The 21,047-nt window shown below is 39.2% G+C and overlaps 1 long non-coding RNA gene and 4 other non-coding genes across 5 annotated transcripts; all 5 read left to right on the forward strand.

Annotated features, from left to right (window-relative positions):
- The first annotated feature begins 9,386 nt into the window (after window positions 1-9,386).
- LOC122870621 lies at window positions 9,387-11,786 on the forward strand. Its single transcript, XR_006376634.1, has 2 exons — window positions 9,387-9,690; window positions 11,328-11,786. It is a non-coding gene; the product is annotated as an uncharacterized LOC122870621 (long non-coding RNA).
- A 4,245-nt stretch (window positions 11,787-16,031) lies between these two features.
- On the forward strand, window positions 16,032-16,114 carry trnal-cag. Its single transcript has one exon. It is a non-coding gene; the product is annotated as a tRNA-Leu (tRNA).
- Window positions 16,115-16,218: 104 nt separating this feature from the next.
- On the forward strand, window positions 16,219-16,301 carry trnal-cag. Its single transcript has one exon. It is a non-coding gene; the product is annotated as a tRNA-Leu (tRNA).
- A 104-nt stretch (window positions 16,302-16,405) lies between these two features.
- On the forward strand, window positions 16,406-16,488 carry trnal-cag. The gene has a single exon. It is a non-coding gene; the product is annotated as a tRNA-Leu (tRNA).
- Window positions 16,489-16,577: 89 nt separating this feature from the next.
- Window positions 16,578-16,660, forward strand: trnal-cag. Its single transcript has one exon. It is a non-coding gene; the product is annotated as a tRNA-Leu (tRNA).
- Window positions 16,661-21,047: the final 4,387 nt, after the last annotated feature.

The following is a 21,047-nucleotide window of genomic DNA, read 5'->3' on the forward strand; positions in this document are numbered from 1 at the left end:
AGTAATATTCTACTAATATTCTACTACTAGTCCTACTATGACAAGTCAAAATGTCTGCTGTGAAAAAGGCCTGCTGAGACACAGCAACATAACAACCCTGTTTTCTAGAAATTATGTTTATATACAACTAATCTGAAAAAGCATTTTTCAATTCAATTAACACATCTTGCATCTGTTCTATCTATTCCCACTTACAATATAATATCCGCTCGTACAGCCCGTCCTCACCAGAAAAACAGCTGTATAGGTGCAAACAGCTTATCACGACACATGTTTACGTTAATTGTTAGGCGGCGAACTCTAGTTGCTGTAGTAATTATGACTGGAGCAGACAAACAGTCATCCGGGGTTCGTGTCCCATGTGAAACCAAAAGTCAACATTAACTCATTTAGTATTAAGTTTTAAGTTACATTACGTACTTACGTCATGTGACTTACTAATGTAACAAACTTATTTTAACCCAAACCATGATCTTTTCCTAAACCTAACCAAGTAGTTTTGGTGCCTAAACCTAACCAAACTGCAACCATTTCACAACGTTAACCATGTGTTTATTATTGTTACCATGACAACGAAGGTCCGGTACGCCTGTTGCTGGTACTCTCCAACAGTCATAAATGTTGTTTTGGGAATCATTAGGAAATGACCTATTTGTCTACTATGGTGTCACAGTCCAACCATCCACCCCAGTGTCATTTGTGCTGTAATTAAACATAAGACTTCCTTCAATCAAAAAAACGGTTATGGTTCACAAATCTATGTTTAAAAACACTACCATGAAACATAATTCAGGCAGCAATTATGTGTTTTTCACGAAACATATATGACAATACAAAGTAGTAGTAAAAAAACCTGAAACATTGTCATAAAATCAAATAAGTTCATCACATGATCTTCATCAGCAGAAGGTTACGGAAATGTAGATGTTCACATATTTTTGTCTGCTTTAAAGGCTTCTTGTCCACGTTTGCTTAAGAGTTGAACTTATAGCCCAATCTTGGAAACCTGTTAATTGACCAAACCCACAACTTTGGCTTTATAGAAAACAGCACTGTTTCGCTCTTAAATGAAAACACTTTACCTTTGAGAAGATGTGGAGCTGCTTTATGGAGTTTTTAGAGGGAGAGAAGCTTGTAGAAGCCTTTCTGCCTTAATTTTATATTTGCTGAGGTGAAGTGTAGTATATATTTTTTCTTTATCTATTGTTGTTATTTTAGTTTGAGTGTTTATGTTTGCACCTTTCAATTTGTAGGCTACATGTATTGAATTCAAATCAAATAAAGTTGAGATTAAAAGTTCCTTCTTGACCTTGGAAACAGCAGCTGACAAAACAATCTCACCACAAACTTACTCACAGTCTCACTGGGCAAGAGACTCTAGAGCGGCTATTAAATGGACCTTCTGCTTCCTCTGTTATCAAGGTCAAGAATGAATGTTAAACCTCAAAGAAATGTTCACTTTGATAAGTAAAAATAAAATAATTACATATTTAAATGTGTTTATATACAATATAGTATATGATATGTTTAGGCATCAAATCAAGTGAGTCTGCATCTTCATCAATAACAGTTTTTCGTGTATGATTTAAAATAAAATAACCCAGTATTTTATAGCACAATTATATAACATTGTGTCTTCAAAAAATTTGGCTTTCACATTGCAGCTGAGTATTTTTTCTAAACGCATTTTGAAGGTCTGCTGATTCATTGTTGTGCAAAAGCAAACAAGTTCACAGGATGAAAATATTTCAAAAGCATATTTGCAGTCCCATCTGCAGACACTTGAATCAAGGCCTAACACAGGTCGAACATGTGATCAACTGGCATTTAAACCGAAGAATTGTAGGCGACCCATCATAGCTGTATTTTGTGGCATTGTGACACACACACACACACACAGACACACATACACATACACAGTCACATGACAACACATCAATGCACTGTTCCCATTTTCAATTTCTCAACCTTTCACAGAGCTGAATGAATCTTGCTTCTGCATACAAAGAAGCTGAGGACATAAAAAGTTGAGATTACATGTTGCACAGTGACCTTTTGCAAAAGAAATGGTGTAACAGGGGGAAGTCATAGTCTCCTCTTTTCACTGATGGCTTTGCTACCTAAATCTCCTTTTCAAGACCCAAAGTCTTCAATTTACACGTTTGTGTTGTTGCAGGATTCAAGGACGCTTTCCACTTTCTCTCGCCTGAGCAGGCCACATTTTTGCATCACCTCTTTATCTCTTCTTCTGCAGTTATGACAGTTTAGCCTGTATTCAGGTAGCCCGGCTGTGATATTATGTGAAACAAGCGACGAGTGCACCAAGAGCATTCCAGCGCTGTTTTGTGTTGTGCCATGAATAAGTGGACAGAGCTGCAGATAGGACTTGGCCTTGGGTATAAAGCTGCTTTTTGTGGAGCAGCCTTTGCTGTGCTTGATTAGGTCAGTGGATTTTCAGAAAGTGATCACACCTCAAGGACACAAGATGGCACCTTCATTTGTCTCCTAGAGCACAATGCACACGGCATCTAAAGCAATGATCTTTCACCATTAACCACCGCAAACAGTCTTGAAACCTTGGACTCCCCCCTGAGTTAGAGGAAACTTGATAAATTCTGCTTTTAAATCCACCATAACGTCTTTCACTTTCTTCCTCTTCTTTCACTCTGCATCCAACAGGGGTAATTCAGAGTGCCTCATCTACTAATAAATGAAAGGTTTTGTGCAGAAAGCTTCCTATATTTTATTATCAGCACATACTTTAACACTCACTGGACTGGCGAAGCATTCAAGGCAAACCGACAATAGCTAATTACATTTCAGCGACACTGAAAAGGAATATGTTAGATTTCTACAAAGCACAAGAGAGTGCTTTTGGAAATAACAGGTGAGATGTATTTCTGATTCTGAAAGAAGGAGAGCGAAGAAAGTACTTAATATGTTAATAGAGTGTGTGTACGTCCTTGTGTGTCTAAATGTCAGTCACTTGTTGAAACACTGGAGTCTTAAGTATCTCATTGAAAACTTAAGGGGACTTGTCTCATATGAATCAAGTTTTCTGAGGATATTTGTGTCCCTTTACTGTCTCTTTAGTCAGATATTGATCATGCCTTGATCATGCCGAAAGCAATTTGAATGATTCTTCATCATGATCACAGATTTCATCTGATCCTGTCACTGTGCTGTTATGTGTGATTTTAACAATATTTTGAGCCCATGGCATGTGAATGTGTGTTTTATGTCTTTTTAAATCGTTGCTTCTGTTTCAACATGTTGACCCAGGGAAACATACATTGAACATCTGACCTAGGGAAAAAAACATTGCTGAGAACATAAAAGCTTTTGTAAGGTTTCCTTTATTTGTCATAGGAAGAGGATATTGAGTGGAGGGACTATAGGACCCTGGGAGCATAGATACGCTCCCAGTAGGAGTTAGTCGGGCATGCTAACATTTGCATGTTAGAGCAGACAAACACAGTTCAATCCATTCCTAACACTTTTGCTCTTGTGTTTTTGTTTTTTCTCTTACCACGGTCCACATGTACATTGCTTCAAGATGTGGAAAAATCAAGCTTGACAGGCATCAAGCCAATTTTGTCAAATATGAGTGTATTTTAGGGTGTTATTTGTCAAAGTTGTCTGTTTGAATCCAAATTTAATGTAATTATTTTATTTATAAGTCTGAAATTGAATGACTCTAAGATAAGTTTTACTTTCATTTTGTGAGAGCAGCTGGTGTCACATGTAAAAATGGTACATGTCTCATTTTTAAATCTTGATTTCAACCCTTCACTTGGATCATCCCATCAGGCTCAGCTTGACACTCTGCACCCCTGGGGTCACTGCAGGTTGCCCTCATTAGTAACAGGGGGTCTCCACCTCGACCCAGTCCATCACCCTATTTGTGTTCTCCTTAATAGAGCCAAAAACGACCACACATAAACCGAGGTTCCTACCCGGACCGTAACCTATAACCCCGGGAACGTCACTTAGTTCTTTGCTTCCATTCAAACTTCACTTACTCGGACTCCAGCAATCCGTTTAGTCAATGAAAAGGGAAAAGACACACATGCACACAAGAGATCATTTCCTTGTCCTGCCCTCGGCTCACACCCAGGATGCCCACACACACACACATGCACACACACACACAAGCATACATCCTCCAGTGCTCATGCAGTGAGTTTCCGGGCCGGACCGAAAACAGAAGGAGCTAGTGAGAGAGACGGAGCAGGGGCTCAGAACGGGATTATTGGGGAGGAGAAAGGGAGGAGGAGGGGGCCGAGGCAGAGGAGGGGGCCCCTCTCTGCTTTTCAACGGACGTGTGAACAAAAGCCTGGTCAAACTGTCGGGCCCGCAGCCTAGGGTGTTTACCGCTCTTGTATCTATAACCAACAAATCAAGGATCCCCCCTCACCACCACCACCTCCACAGCTCCACTCCCCCTGCTGCCCCTTTTCCCTTGAGCTGCCTGGCTTTATTGGGAACAGCAAATTAAGGAACCATCCATCTGGGTGTGATCACCAATTATGGAGGGAAGCTGTCAGCATGCATTAAGGCCTGCAGGGAAGGCGGGCGTGTTAAGGCGGCTTTTATGAAGAGGGAGGCAAAAGAGAGAGTTAAGTAACGAGAAAGCGATTGGATATGATTAAAAAATCTCCTAAAAATTTTAAAATTTTCTTGTTTTTAACGTCTAAAACACCTCAAACTCATTCAGGCCTTTCTTGATAACCCATGTGTCTCGTAGTGTTTGTCTCAGGAAAACAAAGTCTTCTCATTATTTACTGCTTTGCCGCTCCAAACAAATTTACATTGTTAGCAATAACAAGGATGAGTGAGTGCGCTTTTTCAGCGTGACATAAAGCGACCATGTAAGCGATATAAATATGGTAAAAACTCAATGCAGCTTATGGCCGGCCCCCTTTTATCACTGCTCACTGGCACAGTCCGTGATTCCCTGTAACACTTCTCCTCCGGCCAGCTTTTTCACAACACAATAGGGCCGTCATTAACTTTTTGCTCCATCGGAATGCTGAAAGACCCCGTCGACCAAACGCCCCCTTCCCCTCCCCTCCCTTCCCCTCGTTCCACCATGCATCCCGCTTTTCTCTCCGCTTGCTGGTTTTCCAGGGCCCTAATTTGCGAAGGCCAGGTGTGCACGGACCCACAGTAAGGGGGGTGAGGATGGGTGAGGAAAGGGGTGAGCGTGGGGGAAGAAGGGGTGGCCGGCACACAAAGGGGTCCCACAAACCAGAGGGCATCGGTGCCGACTATTTTCTGGCATATTTGTTCAAGTATTTTAGTTGTTTGAATGTTTTCTGTTTTATTGTGTGAATGTAACCACTAAATCTGTGGTTCCAAACCTGGTGGTCACAGGATAAACCTGAGGGGCCACAAGATGATTAATAGGAGATGAAAGCAGAAAAACAACATAATTATGGTTCACAAATCTATGTTTATTTTTCAGACCTTCCTCTTTTTTTAATGACTTGATAATTTTACCTCTTTAGGCTGCTAAAAAATATTAAATTAAAACAAGTAAAACTTTTTTTGGTTGAACTGGCCACTACCAGTAGACATTTTTAATGACGATGGGTTGCTAATGGCTTTGGGGGGGTTACCATCCAAAAATGTTGGGAAACACTGCATTAAACTGTACATGAGTGACTTTAACCTGCAATCACAGATTTTTTGGCCACTCTGTGACAACAAGCAGTAAACACAACACTGACATATTAGCACCTTTTAAGTTGACAAAACTGTTTGCAGAAAGTTGCAGAGCAACATTAGCATTTATTTGAAGTAAAGTAGTCTGGTCACTTGGTGAATTTAAGTCCAGTATTCACTCACTTTTTGTTCTGTTTGAGTCTCCACCAACTCCTGAGGGAAATATATGGTTATTTAGCTGCTTAAGGCTGCTCTGTTCACCAGCTAGTTGCTAACTTTGTCTGCCATTTGCTGCATGGCAGCTAGCTTACAGTGGCTTTTTAGAGCTTTCTTGCAAAAAAGTAGCTCCCTGCTGTGGCTGAAAAAGATGCTAAGGCAGCAGTGAGAGTGAACCAAGACAGTAAAGTTGCAGGCCAGAAAACCAAAACAATGAGCTGAAAGATGCTAAACCACTCCGCTGAGAGGAAGTGCAAAGTTAGGTGATAATTTTGTGTTTTTATCACTACTAGCGACACCCTTCACATAACATGCAGTCATTTGATAAAAATATTGATTATAGCTACCTTCATTTTGTGTGATTGTATACTTATTTAAGTGCAGATTGTGCATTGTATTCATGTACCCATCTGTGCTGCTCCTGAATTGGATCTGTGGGAGTTTATGTGCAGAAAACTGTGGTTTCTATGTGATGTGTCACTTTGAATATGTGCTCAGCCGGTGAATATGAGTATGAATGTGTGAATGAGTCATTGTGTGTGTGTGTGTGTGTGTGTGTGTGTGTGTGTGTGTGTGTGTGTGTGTGTGTGTGTGTGTGTGTGTGTGAGGGTAATTGGAGGATGAAGAGTGGGGAGAGCTACAAGTCGCTCCAAAGTTGTTCACCAGCTAGCCTGCCAGGTTGAGCGAGTTGCTCAAAGCTCGGTAGCATTGCTTTTTTGGAGAGACACAGCGGGTGGGTGAGGAGGGAGGTGGCAGCGCAGGGAGGAGGAGGAAGAGGTGGGGAGGACCAGGACTAATTGCCACTAATTGAATTGGATGTGCTGATCAGATGGGAGGCTGTGGAAGTAATCTGAGTTGTCACAGCAGATAACGCTGGGCCGTCCCAGAGTGTCTGCCTCATGTGACAGCCTGTAACATAGCCTGCGAGAGGGCACCGGCCCCCTTTGTCAACGCCACAAAAGGGGAGAGAAGCAAAGTTGCCAGTTACAGTGAGAAGTGACGGGCTCAGAGTGGGAGGAAGGAGTCATGGGAGGGAGAGGGAGAGGGCGGAGGAGGAAACGAGGAGGGGAGAGATGACTGAGATGAAAGAGGAAAGCTGAGGAACGGGATATGTTCAGTGGATGAAAACAGTGGTAAAATGAGATGAAGACATACACTAGTAAAAAAAAAAAAAAGGGGGCAGGAAGAGGCGAGACTGTGGAGGGAAATTTGTTTTCAGTGTGGAAATCTGCCGAGTCTGCAGGTTTCATTCATAAACAGCAGGAGCGTTATGTGTTGAGGTTTAAGCATAAAGTTTTTATTGAGATGGACCACTGGTTGCACATATGTTAGACCCCAGAGACCCTCTTTTACAATTCTTCATATGAAACAGCATTTATTATTATTGTTGTGGTTAGTTATCAATAAAAAATAATGACAAAACTGTCTGTACTTGCCAAAAGCCAGTTAAAGTTGGAGAAGTTTATTCATTTTCTAATCAAACTTTATTTGAATCTTCAAACTTACAAATTAGTATGTCAGTAAAAATTAAAAATTTAAAGTTAACAGAAAACTGTGAAAGGCTACAGGTATATTTAGTGGAGTTAATGCCACAGGATAGGTAGATCTGGGTTTAATCACAGTAACCAGAGATTCAGATGCAGCAAATAGTCAAGTGACAATTTAACATCCTCTTTTTGTAACTTTATTATAGGTGTTGAATATCAGCACTGGAACATGCCGAAGTTTTGTCATTGTACTGTCTTTTCAGAATGAAGAACTTGAAAATAATTGAAAAAACGTCTCCAACTTGTTAAAGCACTTTAAGGAATTAGCATGCATTTATGAAATGTAATAGAAATAACTGTGCCGCAAATGTATTTAAAAATTAGTACACATGGCAAATATATTGCATTACTTTCATTTTCTTTGATAGTAATGCTAAGTGACTTTGACTTATTTGACTTAAAGGGACAGTTCACCCTCAAATCAAAAATCCATGTTGTCCCTATTACCTGTAGTGCTATTTATCCATCTAGATTGTTTTAGTGTGAGTTGCCGAGTTTGTAGTTTTGATTTTGGGGTGAACTGTCCCTTCAAACCCTTTCTCTCCTAATGGAGCACAGGTCATCCACAACTCCTCTCCATCGACGCCGGTCCTGGGCCGCCCTCTCCAGCTCACACAGTTATAAGTACAAGCATAAAATCAGGTATGAATGCATTCATGCTTAAAAAAATGTGGATCTTCCTTTTTAAAATAATCAGCACAGAATTAATTATGATAAATTACATTATTAGAAAAAAATGTAAATGTTAAAAGTTAATTACATTACATTAAATACCCCGAAGTAATGCAAAATGTGGTTTCATAAAGACTATAGATAATATAAGTTAAGATTGAGCAATTTGAATGCTAATTATTTGAATATTTTACCAAAATTATATTGAAATTCTCTGGAAAGACAGTATGGAGGATCAACTTTATCAACATTATTACTTTTTTTAGGCATTTTAGGCCGTTTTAGTTGTCTGTAGCTGCTGCCAGCTGCCATCTGGTTGCACTGAAAAAAGTTTTTTGTACATAATAATTAATTATATTGTGAAAATCTGCTAAGATTTTAAAGCTGAAATGCGTCCTTGATTTTTTTCATCTGATCCTGTGCTTTTGAAAGGACACACAACTCCCTGCACACCTGATGGATGAATGTGGCTGAATATAAACACCTGTTTTCTGATGTTGTAAATGATGGATGATGATCAGTAATCTGCTTCTGAGCTATGTTTTGGTGGATTCCCAAAACACACCTGCATTCACTGCAGCTCTGCAGTAATACTGTACAACAACTGCTGCTGATGATAGAAACACAAGATAATATGAGCACAGGTGGACGACAGCAACTGACAAAAAATATAGAGAGAGGGGTGAGAAAAAGAGAGAGGAAAGTAGAGAGTCGCTGTGGGTCTTTCCCAAGCCTGCAGCAGTCCAATTAAGCAGGATTTCTCCCACTCCACATCTGACTCACTCATACACACACATACACACACACACACTTACAACCACAGCAGCTGTGCAGTCAGTTGGTGCTACTGAGGGAGGGGTTAAATCTTGTCAGCATGATGAAAGCAGGCTAGAGTGTGTGTATGTGTGTGTGAATCTGAGCGTGCGTGCAAGTGTGTATATCCACCTTTGTGCATTTTTGTGCCACTATGTATATATACTCTGTAGACATGAGTGTGTGTGTGTTGTGTAAAGGGTGAGTTATGCATGCAGTGGGCATCCCGGGGCACGCAGATGTGTGAGTGCCTAGGACTAAGCCCTGGTGAAGCCCGCTGCGAGGGGTCACGACCTTTACAGAATCAGTACCTCTGCATGTCAGGACTAATGGAAGGGCCCCACCAGCTGCACAGAGAGGAGGAGGAGGAGGAGGAGAGAGAGGAGGAGGAGGGAGAGGAAAAGGGTGAGAGTTAGGAAAAAAGATGAAGAGTGAATAAAGACTGAGGTTCAGAAAAAAAGGATAGCTAGGAAGATTTGAGAGTTGGAGGGAGACAGTGGGAGGAGAAATGAGGAGGAAAAGGAGAAGAAGTCTGAGTGAGAGGGGGCCGGAAGTGGGAGGGAGAAAGAGGATGGAAATATTGTGGAAGAAAAATGTTTTAAGAAGGGAGTGTGAGGGAGAAGAAGCTGTAAATACTCATATTTTAGGAAGAGAAAAGTTGGAAAGTGGAAAAAAGTTAAAAAGCAGAAAACAAAACAAAAAAGGAAATCAAGGAATATTGGACAAAATGGATAGAAAGAGGGAAAGAGAGAGGAAGAGCAACAGGAAATGCAAGGTAAGGATAAAAAAAGAGTGTCAGTAAAGCTTAGATGAGAAAAGAAAGTACAGGCAGGAGATGTTTGGGTAAGAATGTAAGCAAAGAGGGAGGAGTGATGGTATGATGGATTCCAAATCGGATTTAGAGATAGAGATAGAAATAAAGGGGGAGAAATGGGTGTGGCCGTGGTGTCATCCAATCTCCCTCTTTTACCTCGTATTCTCAGTTTTATTGCAAAGTCTTTCTTAACATGACCATGATTTCAATGCAAAGCCTTATTTACTTTAAATCTTTGACGTGAACTTTGTGCAATGTGAGAAAAAAAAACATCTCTTGCACATAAATATGTCAGATGTGCTGAGTGTGATTGTGAGGATGGACCAGTGGTGGAAAATACTGTATATCTGCATTTACTCAAGTTCCATTTTATATTTCTTTATACTTCTACCCTGCTACATTTCAGAGGGAAATATTGTAATTTGTAGTCCACCACATTTATTTGACAGCTATAGTTACCAGTTACTTTAAACATTTGAATGTTTAGAAAATATATGAGATTAAAAAAATATGTATTTTTTAATTAACAATGTGTAAAATAGCAATATAAATATAACATAATTTTACGTTCATGGAAAAATTGCTCAATAGCTACAATTAAATGCTGCTTACCTGCTAATGCATCAGTAATAATAATCCAATAATATACAATTTGGGGATAATGTAACACCCTGAAAGAACTTTCTACAGCTAATATTGCATTTGAACACAAATTTGAATGCAGGACTTTTACTTCTACTGGACTATTTTTTCCTGAATACTTCTTTCACGGTTGGTATGTACTGCACTGAGATTGTAACCTTGTGAAAAGAGACTGCGTAACGCTGTGAGCCCAATACACAGTTTGAGCTGAACAAGAGAATGAGAGCAGGTGAGCTTGAAAGACGAGAGAAAACCCAAACAGAGAGATATGAATGCGAGAAGGAGACGTGACCGGCTTCATCGCAGTATTAAAAACAAGCAGCAATTTATGTTTTAATTGTTTATTAATAACAAACACAAAATAAGGCTCTCATTCCAGCCTGCATATGTGGACTGTCTGGGTTTGACCTTTGCCCTTTGAGGATCTGCAGCTAGAGTATATTTATATACTACTTACTAGTTGAACCTAGAGCGTGTTTATCCAAATAATGATCAGATGCCAACTCTAATAATTAATTGAATATTTTGCATCTTGTAACTCATTCAGATGTGTCCATTTGAAGTAACAAATGTCAGGATATAAATTTGAAATAATTGTCATTTAAACAGAAATGACAATATGGGATTGTATTTAAAAGCAGTATTTAGGAGCAATAAGAGTGTGTTCAGAGCAGTCGGGTAATTGATGTCAAATGATGTTCCACACTAATAAGAACAAATTGGCTCTGACGTTTATTGAAGAGAAAAAGAAAGCAATCAAGGTGAGGCGAGTAAACATGCAGCAAGTTAAAAGCGAGAGGTAATAAAATAATTGAATAATAATAAAATAAAAATGTATGCTAATTTATGTTGTTCAGGCAGATGCCTCTATCAGGTTCAGCCTTTTCAGCTGCTGTGCGAGCCTGGCCAGAGTCTGCTGACTGTGCGTGTGTGTGTGTGCGTGTGTGTGTGTTCAGTTGCAGACAGTGCCACTGTGTGCCCACCATGACCAGACACCCTGCTTCCTCTCCTGTTATGACCCGGAGACCGTGATCGGGCCATCTGTGCCACTTTGTGCCAGGTTCAGCAGACGGCTTCCCCTCTGACATCATCACTGTGAGACGGTGATGTAGCTGCCATTACAGGAGACGGGGCCAAAGCCAACAATGGAGGACACTGACAGTGTGTCTGGTATTTTGCTGGGCGTACAGTGGCTGACGTCTCTTTTTCTGACAGACTTTCAGAGTTTAGTCTGGCATGAGTAGACTACACGCTACACATTCTTAGCTCCCACAATAGTAAGTAAATAAAATGATATTATGGGGGCAAAGAAACACTGTGCAGATTCTATGTTTTGCCATAAGCAGTGAAACAAGACGCAAACTGTTTTTCATTGTATACCTTCTTTTTTTTTAAGATAAAAAAACCCTTTCACATTTTTGGTAGTATTTGTATTATTTTTCTAGTCAAAGTTCAAATTTATTTCCCTGCAGTTAGAATATTTAGAGCTCAGTACAGAAGGACCTGTTGAAGAGATGTGGCAGAGCAACAGGTGGCAGAGCACAGAGTTAGAGCGACACCTACAGAGCTCAGGGTGGAAAAACCACCATCTCCAGCCTGGGAGTGGATATTGGTGGATAATAGATTATGATTTTTTTTTTGTTGTTGTTGCAGGGATAGACAAATATCATATAAGCATATCATAAAGATAATGGTATTCATAGCCTAAGTTAATTTGCATTGCTTCTCCCGAGATAGGCTTTTATAAAGATACATAATATACAGTGGAACAAGGATACATCATCATATTATCAATAATCAACCAAACGTTGTGTAGAACTTTTTGTACTGTCTAGTGTAGTTCAAAGTGTTGTAAGACTAATAAGACAACAGAGTAAAATAAACTATAATAATAATTTTAAGGTGAGTTTAGAGTGATCAGACATATAGGGGACATGCGTTTTATTGATTTTATTGAGTTTAATTGTACATTTGTTCTCATTTGTGTTTTCTGTTTTAATGTCCATCCATCCATTAGCAATCAAATCCAATAGGACTGCGTATCATTTAAATTATTCAATACCAGGGTTGATAGGATAAGTTTTGATATATAAGATACCGAGACAATACTTTTTCCGACACCTCACTTTCTTTTTAAGAAAATAAGAGAAACGTATCTAGTGCATTGTTGTTTAATTTTGTCTTAACACAAAGCAGCCATACAAGAACCTTGCCTCAATAAATAAACAAAAAATAAGAATATGTCAAAAATTATTCAACATAATTAAATTCTAAATGCTTGATTCATCTGTTAAGTGGAAATTTGAGACAAGTGTGTGAATTTAATAAACACAAATAATTATTTCAAAAAAAATATATACACATTTGAATAGTGATTAAAAGATGAAAAGTAAGGGGGGGAGTTGAAAGACACAAGGGTTAATGGCAATGGGCAATCCATTATGACAGCATGTCTGCAAGCCACAGAAGCAGCACGCCACCAAAACAAATTAATACAAAGTGTGATTTATATCAGGTAATATTTGAGCTAATACTAACCAAACAAGACTAAGAATCTCAATGAGCATTCAGTGCTAACTCTAGGGACCTCTGTACATTTTGGACAAAAAGTACAGAGGTTTGATACCTGCCACAGTAAAACAAAGGGAGACTAATGCACAATACATTTATATTCATACAAAACTTGGTCCTTTACAGGATAAATGAGTTTAAAAACAGACACATTAAATATAAAACTGCAATAAATGTTAAATGAATCTACGTAAAGTCCACCTGATCGCCCATGACTACATGCTTTATCTCTCTTCAGGAACGGACCTGGATTTAAATGATTACACTTATGAAACTGTTTGACTTCTGCAGGTATGAACTTCCCCTCAAACCTGTAAAGTCTGCAGAGTTTGCAGGATGATCGATAGCAACAGTAGACAGTCCACGTTTGTAAATATTTTCTCCTCAGTTCAGTGGACCAGCTGTGGGAATCTGCCTGTGTTTGTGTGTCTTGTGCGCTGAAACTAATCCCAGGAGAATATTGTCATTTACTCCCTCTAATAGACCCTGTCATCATCCTGTGGCCTAAACTAATGCAGAGATAAATCCCCGGCAGGGAACTGACTCAGAGGCTGCTATTCTCAGCTATGACACAGTCAGATCCAAAAACTGGACTCTGGACTCACTAGTTTACACCTGCAGCCTCTAGTATTTATGTGTCCTGCGTCAGCGTAGTAGTGAATCATAAAATACAGTAACATGACTGGACTTTTACATCTGCGACTGCATGGTGATGTAATATCAAGTGGTAAACGTGGCCCACATATTAAATATCCCATTAAGCGCTTAGAAAATTCCCTGCTGGCTCCTGCCAGTTAAAGGATAGTTTGGGGTCATGGAAAATGATACCCTTCTGTTTTGAGGCAAACGCACACACGCACACAAAAAAAGTGTTGGTGTTTGTTTGGACAAAACGTAAATGGCTCGGGCACGGCTTTTACGATAGAGAGGGGAGAAAATGTGTGAAAGGGAAAGTGGAGGGAGCCGGCGGCGGCCGTGTTTGTTTGTGTTTCCCAGCGTACAGTGGAGTCACCAGGAGGCCGGCAGTGTCTGCGAGGCTCTTCTGTCACAACGCATCCCGTTTCCCTCCCCCAAACACGCTCCATCCTTCCTCCCTCCTCCTCCTCCTCCTCCTCCTCCTCCTCCTCTCTGAATTCCCAGAAACATGGATCCTGTCTAATCTGTCTGTCACCATTCTGCTTAAAAAACACCTTCCTCTTGGCGCTCATCTCTCGAGATCAGTCTTTCATTCCTCTCCTGCTGCCCTGCTCAAGGCCACGTCTTATGCAAAGGTCACGACCCTGCTGACCTCTTGTTGACCCCAGCTTGACCTTTGCACGTTAGCTTGTCAGCAGCAGCTGCGGTGCTGCAGTAAATGCCTGGTTAATCCAATCACAGTCATTACTGAGTAGGCCAGAGCAGGTGAGAGTGTGTTTGTGTGAGCGTCTCTCTCATAATCTCTCTTTTACTCCGATTTTTTGTTTGTTTGTTTGTTTTTGACTCATTCACGCACAAACCATGTAGATTTTACCGAGCAGATAATCACAACCTTCCGCTCTCTGTCACGCGCTCAAAAACACATGAGATCAATGACGTTAAAACCACAACGATCTGTCTCCTCAGTCCGGTCCTGCTCCGAGTATTAAACAAGCAGATGCTGCCGCTGCTGTAGTGTCGGAAACTCGGTTTTAAACCGTGTGTGGATGCAGATGAGGGGAGGGGTTGCCAGGATTGAGATTTTCAGGATGAAAGGCATGTGTGTCGTCCGAGCCAATCATGGCGGAGCTGTAAAGGAGACTGAAGACAAGCTGGGTGGTTTGCTCCTTTGATTGTCTCCCCCCCTCCCCTCCTCTCCACTCCTCGAGCTGCAGCAGAGCTTGTGAGGAAAACCGTCACGATCTCCGCCTCTATGAATAAAAAAAACTTGACTCTTAATGATTGTAAAGACCAATTAAAAATTAAAAGAAGAAGAATACTTTCAGTAAGATGGCGCCCACGCCTTTTAATTTGGTCTTTCGTATTCTTTCATGCTGTCCTGTATGTTGCCATGGCGAGGCCTCCCTTTTAATCTCAGTGGGATCTACGTGATTAATTACAAATTAAAACAATAATGATTTTAACCCCAATGCTATAGTATAACAATTATATGTATGAAATTATTCATACCTTACCATGCACTGTAACTTTTCTACACTTCTGTTTATTTTATTCTCCCTAAATACTATGTAGGCCTATGCGTCTTTGTATATTGTGTGTCTTATACATCTTAATGCCTTTTAATGTCTTATGTTCAGCACTTTGAATTGCCTTGAAGATGTTATACTATTAAACGTGTCTTACCTTGCTTTACTAAATATGTGCCCAAAATGAGTAGGTATCAAACCATTTCTATTGACCAAATGTAAAAAAGTAGACTGTTTAAGATATTCTGAGGAGGCAACCCATTTAGAAAAATGACTATAAAAATTAATTTATTACATTTTTTAATTTGCTAAAAGTATTTTTTCATGTAATATTTTTAAACATTTTTGTAGCTTAGCTGTGTGATGTTTTACCATCCATCTTGGACTCCTTACAGTGAAACACACTCCACAAACACTCACAGTAGTGCAGCAGAAATATTTGATTATGTTTAACCTACACCTATCCTGCTAATTATAAACTCATTCTGTGTTCAACCTCAAATCATTTTATTGTAAATGCTTGTGGAGACCCCAAAGTTTCCAATTTTAGAGGAATGTTTATAAAACGCTGCACAACACATCTAAAATATTTCATGTAATGGACTGATGCAGCCATAAAAAGAAAAGATTTTGAATATTTCCTTCAGTGGAATCATCATCAATGAAACAAGATAATAAAGTATGTAGATGTAAAAGTGTTTTCAAAACCTTAAAGCTACTTAAAAGCAACATTACATGAAACTGGAGGTTGAGGGGTTGCACTTCTAAAGAAGCTTCTTTTTCATTTTATCAGATGATCATAGACTTGAACTTTCACCTTGAACAATGCATCATGGTGAGAGCAGAACTGTAGGTGTGTGACATTATAGGAAACAGTGTAAAGAGCTACACAGGAAAACGTGTGATGCGTTCACGTACCTTTTATATGTCAGGATGGCCGAGCGGTCTAAGGCGCTGCGTTCAGGTCGCAGTCTCCTCTGGAGGCGTGGGTTCGAATCCCACTTCTGACAGAAACCTTTTGAGAAGCACCGCGTTGAAAACACGTCTTTATGCTTGTTTGTTTTAACGCATGATGCGTTCACGTACTTGTGATGCGTTCACGTACCTGGTATACGTCAGGATGGCCGAGCGGTCTAAGGCGCTGCGTTCAGGTCGCAGTCTCCTCTGGAGGCGTGGGTTCGAATCCCACTTCTGACAGAAACCTTTTGAGAAGCACCGCGTTGAAAACACGTCTTTATGCTTGTTTGTTTTAACGCATGATGCGTTCACGTACTTGTGATGCGTTCACGTACCTGGTATACGTCAGGATGGCCGAGCGGTCTAAGGCGCTGCGTTCAGGTCGCAGTCTCCTCTGGAGGCGTGGGTTCGAATCCCACTTCTGACAGAAACCTTTTGAGAAGCACCGCGTTGAAAACACGTCTTGATCCTTATTTGTTTGTTTTAACACGTGATGCGTTCACGTACCTTTTATATGTCAGGATGGCCGAGCGGTCTAAGGCGCTGCGTTCAGGTCGCAGTCTCCTCTGGAGGCGTGGGTTCGAATCCCACTTCTGACAGAAACCTTTTGAGAAGCACCGCGTTGAAAACACGTCTTAATACTGATAGTAAACACACCATAATCCGCTACTTAATAACTTCACGCTGTTGACACGTTGTTGTGCTGTAACCAGCCCCTTCCCGCTGTTAACTCCCGCATTTTAGTCAGAGTTGTTTTTTTATTATGAGACTTTTATTTTGAAGAAATAAACTACGTTTAACCTCTGACTGACCTCAGCAGTAACCGTAACGTAATTGTTGCAGCTTAAAATAGATATCTTTCCAGCTCAGCCATGCCTCCATCATGCTGCAGCACATGTAGGATCAGCACAGCTGAAAGCAAACATGATTATTTCTACTGCGTGACTGCGGCATTATTATTTCAGTGTAACTCGAATCCTGCGCTCTTAAATACAAATCCACATCCCTTACAGTGCAGAAGCTGAGTTGATTTCTTGCACTCTTAAGAAAACACTGAAACATGATTATCCACAAGGTAAAATAAAGAAATAAATACTCAAGTCAATAAGGAACTTAATAAATGTGATCAAATAAAAAAAAAAAAAATTAAAACATATTTTCAAACATTTTAAAGTGAGAATCACAGGCTACTGACAACCAGGGCTGTAGTCAGGATTTTAGAAATACCAAGGTCTAGACTCCCACTGCCACCCTTTCCTTTTTTACGTTTTTATTTGACCAAATGTATTTATTTATTTAACAAAAGTCTTTTTTCAGTTAACTGTTTGATTATATTGTCTGTATGTTTCATTTCGCCCATCTTGAAGATCTAAAAGCATTTAGTTTCAGATATTTTTGTTTTCAATTTCACTGTCAGGAATAAAATTCTTGTGGGAATCTGTTTTTTTTTTTGTGGTCTAAAATGGATCACATTTTAATATACTGAATCAACAAAAATACTGGAATGAACATTTAAAATATCCACCGAGTGATAGTTTGGTAACATTTTACTTTAAGTCCCCTGATTTATCATTCATAAGCAGTATACAAACAGTTAATAAATTTTTATAACACACCATAATGTAGTTGTACGCAGCTATAAGGACATTTTATTCGTTTATTAATGTACAGTATTTGTCAACAATTATAATTTCTCCTATGAAGACATATTTTATATTATTACACCTGTATTTTACTATATTGTCATTATATGTTTATACAGCAGCATCCACGTATGAGTGTCCACTGGAGGAGTTATAGCTGTTGACAAATACATGAATTAACACTTATATCTGCTTACCACTACATTATAATGTGTAATAAACCCTTTCTTAAATGTTTAAATAGTTCTTATAAATGCGAAATAGGTGGACTTTTAGTGTAGGATGTGAACTCCCACCAGGTTGCGAAAAAACCCAGAAGTCCCAGAAAAAATACTGAGGACTTGACTTCAGTTTTGGCCTTGCTAACAACATTTTGGCCTTTTTCGTCCATTTACATTTTACAGAAGAAAATGACTATTATAAGATAATATTGAGGCGATATTAATTAAAAAGCCAGTATATGTTTGATTAAAATGAAGAACTGTGAAGAAAACAGTACCTTACAGAGAAACTTACTATTGACAATATATATTTCTCAATAGGATGCCCTTTCCCCTAACATGCATGCATGACATTTGTTTTTAACAGGGCAAGACAGATTAAAAACAATCAGCACCCATTTTCCAAATGAAAAAAAGGGTGTCATAAAGTCCAAAGGCTCACTGAAACCCGAAGCCGGACTTGTTTAGTCTTTGTGTTATTTCAAAAATAAATCCTACTGGCTTTCTAATCTGTCTCCATTTAACCAGAATTAAAAAAACCCCAGTTTTAATGAGGGCCGAGTTTTCTGACAATATCGCCCACTGCAAGAAACACCAGACAACAGCTAATGTTAAGTGACAATTTCACCTTTATTAACATGGCGAAGAATCATTAGTAAAGGTCAGGGTGCCGGGCTGGAGGAGGTTTTGGTGCTCAGGTGGTGCCTGTAAAGAGAGCAACACACTGAGAGAGAAAAGACTCATTAAATCACAAGGACGTCACTGCCATGAATCACAGCAGCTTTTTATTGTTTAGCTGTACAGGCCATCCGTGTTGAAGGTGATTTAAAGGCAAAAAAAAATTAATGAGGTCTTTTGATTATTTTAGATTACATATATTCACCAGGAATTATTAAAAACATTTATTGCCCCACATTTGTGTTACAAATAATGAAATCTTGCGGCCAATATCATTATTTCAGATTTAAATAAAAAATTGAAAAAGCAGCTATTCAAGGCTGTCATTAAACATTAGCATGTTTCAGCACAAAATTTGAATTTTTAATAAATCATTTCTTAATTTTATAGAGATAAACCTAAAGAACCGTGTGGACATTTTTTTAATGTCTGTGGACATAATAAATATATAAATAAATAATCTGTCTGAAGTTATTCCACAAGCCAAAACCTTGTAGAATTATTAGACTCTTCCATTAATTGTAAAAGTAATTACGGTTCATTACAGCCGTAAACACATCCTATATTTTGGTCCTATATTTTCTAATAGGACCTAACTGTAGCTAATATTTCTCTGCTTGGAACAGATTGTGAACAAGCAGTTGCAACTACCTTTAAGATTTGTTTTTTTTCCACTTAGGACTCATTGTTTTCTCTACATGAAGTTTACAGAATCAAAGAGTATTTAAAGGCAATTTAAAGTCTGACGATATCCTTTACATAAAAATGTGATAAAATGTATTCCTCTCGTTCAAAAACTATTAAAAACCACACCTGTCTCCTAGAAATTACATTTATATACAACTAATTTGCAACAGCAACATAACGAGGAAATGGTGTTAATTAACATATTGTGATGTCTTGAGAGGTCGGGAGATTTCCTCGTGGAGCTTTTGAGGCGTGGGTTCAGGAAACGAACCGACTTAAATTCAGCATATTCAGTCTTCTCATAACAGGTCAACGTAATTCTTGCAGACAGAAGATAAACAAAACCAGTATTTAAAGTATTTAAGTATTTAAATCAAAATTCTAGTTTGCTTATTGGTAACATAACGACAGCCGCGTTCCTCTCTGTACACCTCAGTCTCTCCTTCACATAAACTGTTTCCCTTCACTTTCAGCTCCCTCACTTGGGCAATCAGCTAATATGGTTCAGCAACCATTGTCCTGACTGCCCTGCTGACTTTGGGTTTTGTAGTCTTTTAACGAACGCCATGATGGGTTGTAGTCCTTGTTGCAGCCACCTGGAGGGAATGTATCTCCACTCTATGAGACTACCTCACATGACATCACAGTATCTGCCAAGTCACAAAATGTTCATACTGAGCGTATCAATAAAATGTTAACTGACAACGTATTTCTTTTCAAACGTCCACTTGGACTCAAGGATGAAGTGATTAGAATATGGTGATCAAAGGTCAAAGGTCAAGGTCACTGTGACCTCACAAAACACATTTTTGGCCATAACTCAAGAATTGATGATCATATTTCACAGTTGGTCAGACAATTAATTGGTGAAACTTTGGACTCAAAGGTCAAAGGTCACTGTGACCTCAAAATGACCTTGACAAACACATTTTTGGCCATAATTCAAGAATTGATGCGGTAATTCACACGTGTTTAATGGGATACAATGATGAAGTAATGACATTTTTTACCCAAAAGGTCAAAGGTCATTTTCACTGTGACATCATAATGTCCCGGAGAAACACTTGTTTGGCCATTTTTCAACACCATGACTCAGGAACAGAAGGGGAGATTGTGACCATATTTCACAGTTGGTCCGACACTGAATAAGTGACACTTTTAACTCAAAGGTCATTATGACCTCAAAATAGGTTTTTAGCCATAATTTAAGAATGACTTGGTCGATTCCAGATTTCACACACGTTGACTGAAACGACACAATGAGTAAACAATAACTAGCACAGTACGGGCTTTCCTCCATCTCGTCCATTCTGCCTTCCACTTCCTGCCTCATTCTGAATTTTGAGCGTCATTGGAATCACGTGACTGCAAGCAAGTAATGGAGCGCAGCGAGCTAATCGTGATCCTGTGAGTGAGTTTCTCCTACAGCTCACAGAGAGGCTTTGTATCTAAAGATGCCAGGAGAAAACAAAAGCACCACATTTTGTGTAGTTATACTCTATAAGAATCCATCTTTACATAGTAATCAATTACATGTGTACCTGTTTAGCCAATACATCTATGATAATCCTTCATTAATCAGTTCAACAATGTATATTCACTGGAATCACATCATCAATATAGTGATAACTTCCATTTAGCCAAAAAATACACTCATTACCTTTTTATTAAATTCCTTCCAAGTATTCACTACATATTTATGAGTCTGGACGGACATGGATGTAAACTGCAACTTGACTGGTTGGTGGAGGAACACA

This window comes from Siniperca chuatsi, linkage group LG22, assembly GCF_020085105.1.
Source record: "Siniperca chuatsi isolate FFG_IHB_CAS linkage group LG22, ASM2008510v1, whole genome shotgun sequence".
NCBI lineage: Eukaryota > Metazoa > Chordata > Actinopteri > Centrarchiformes > Sinipercidae > Siniperca > Siniperca chuatsi.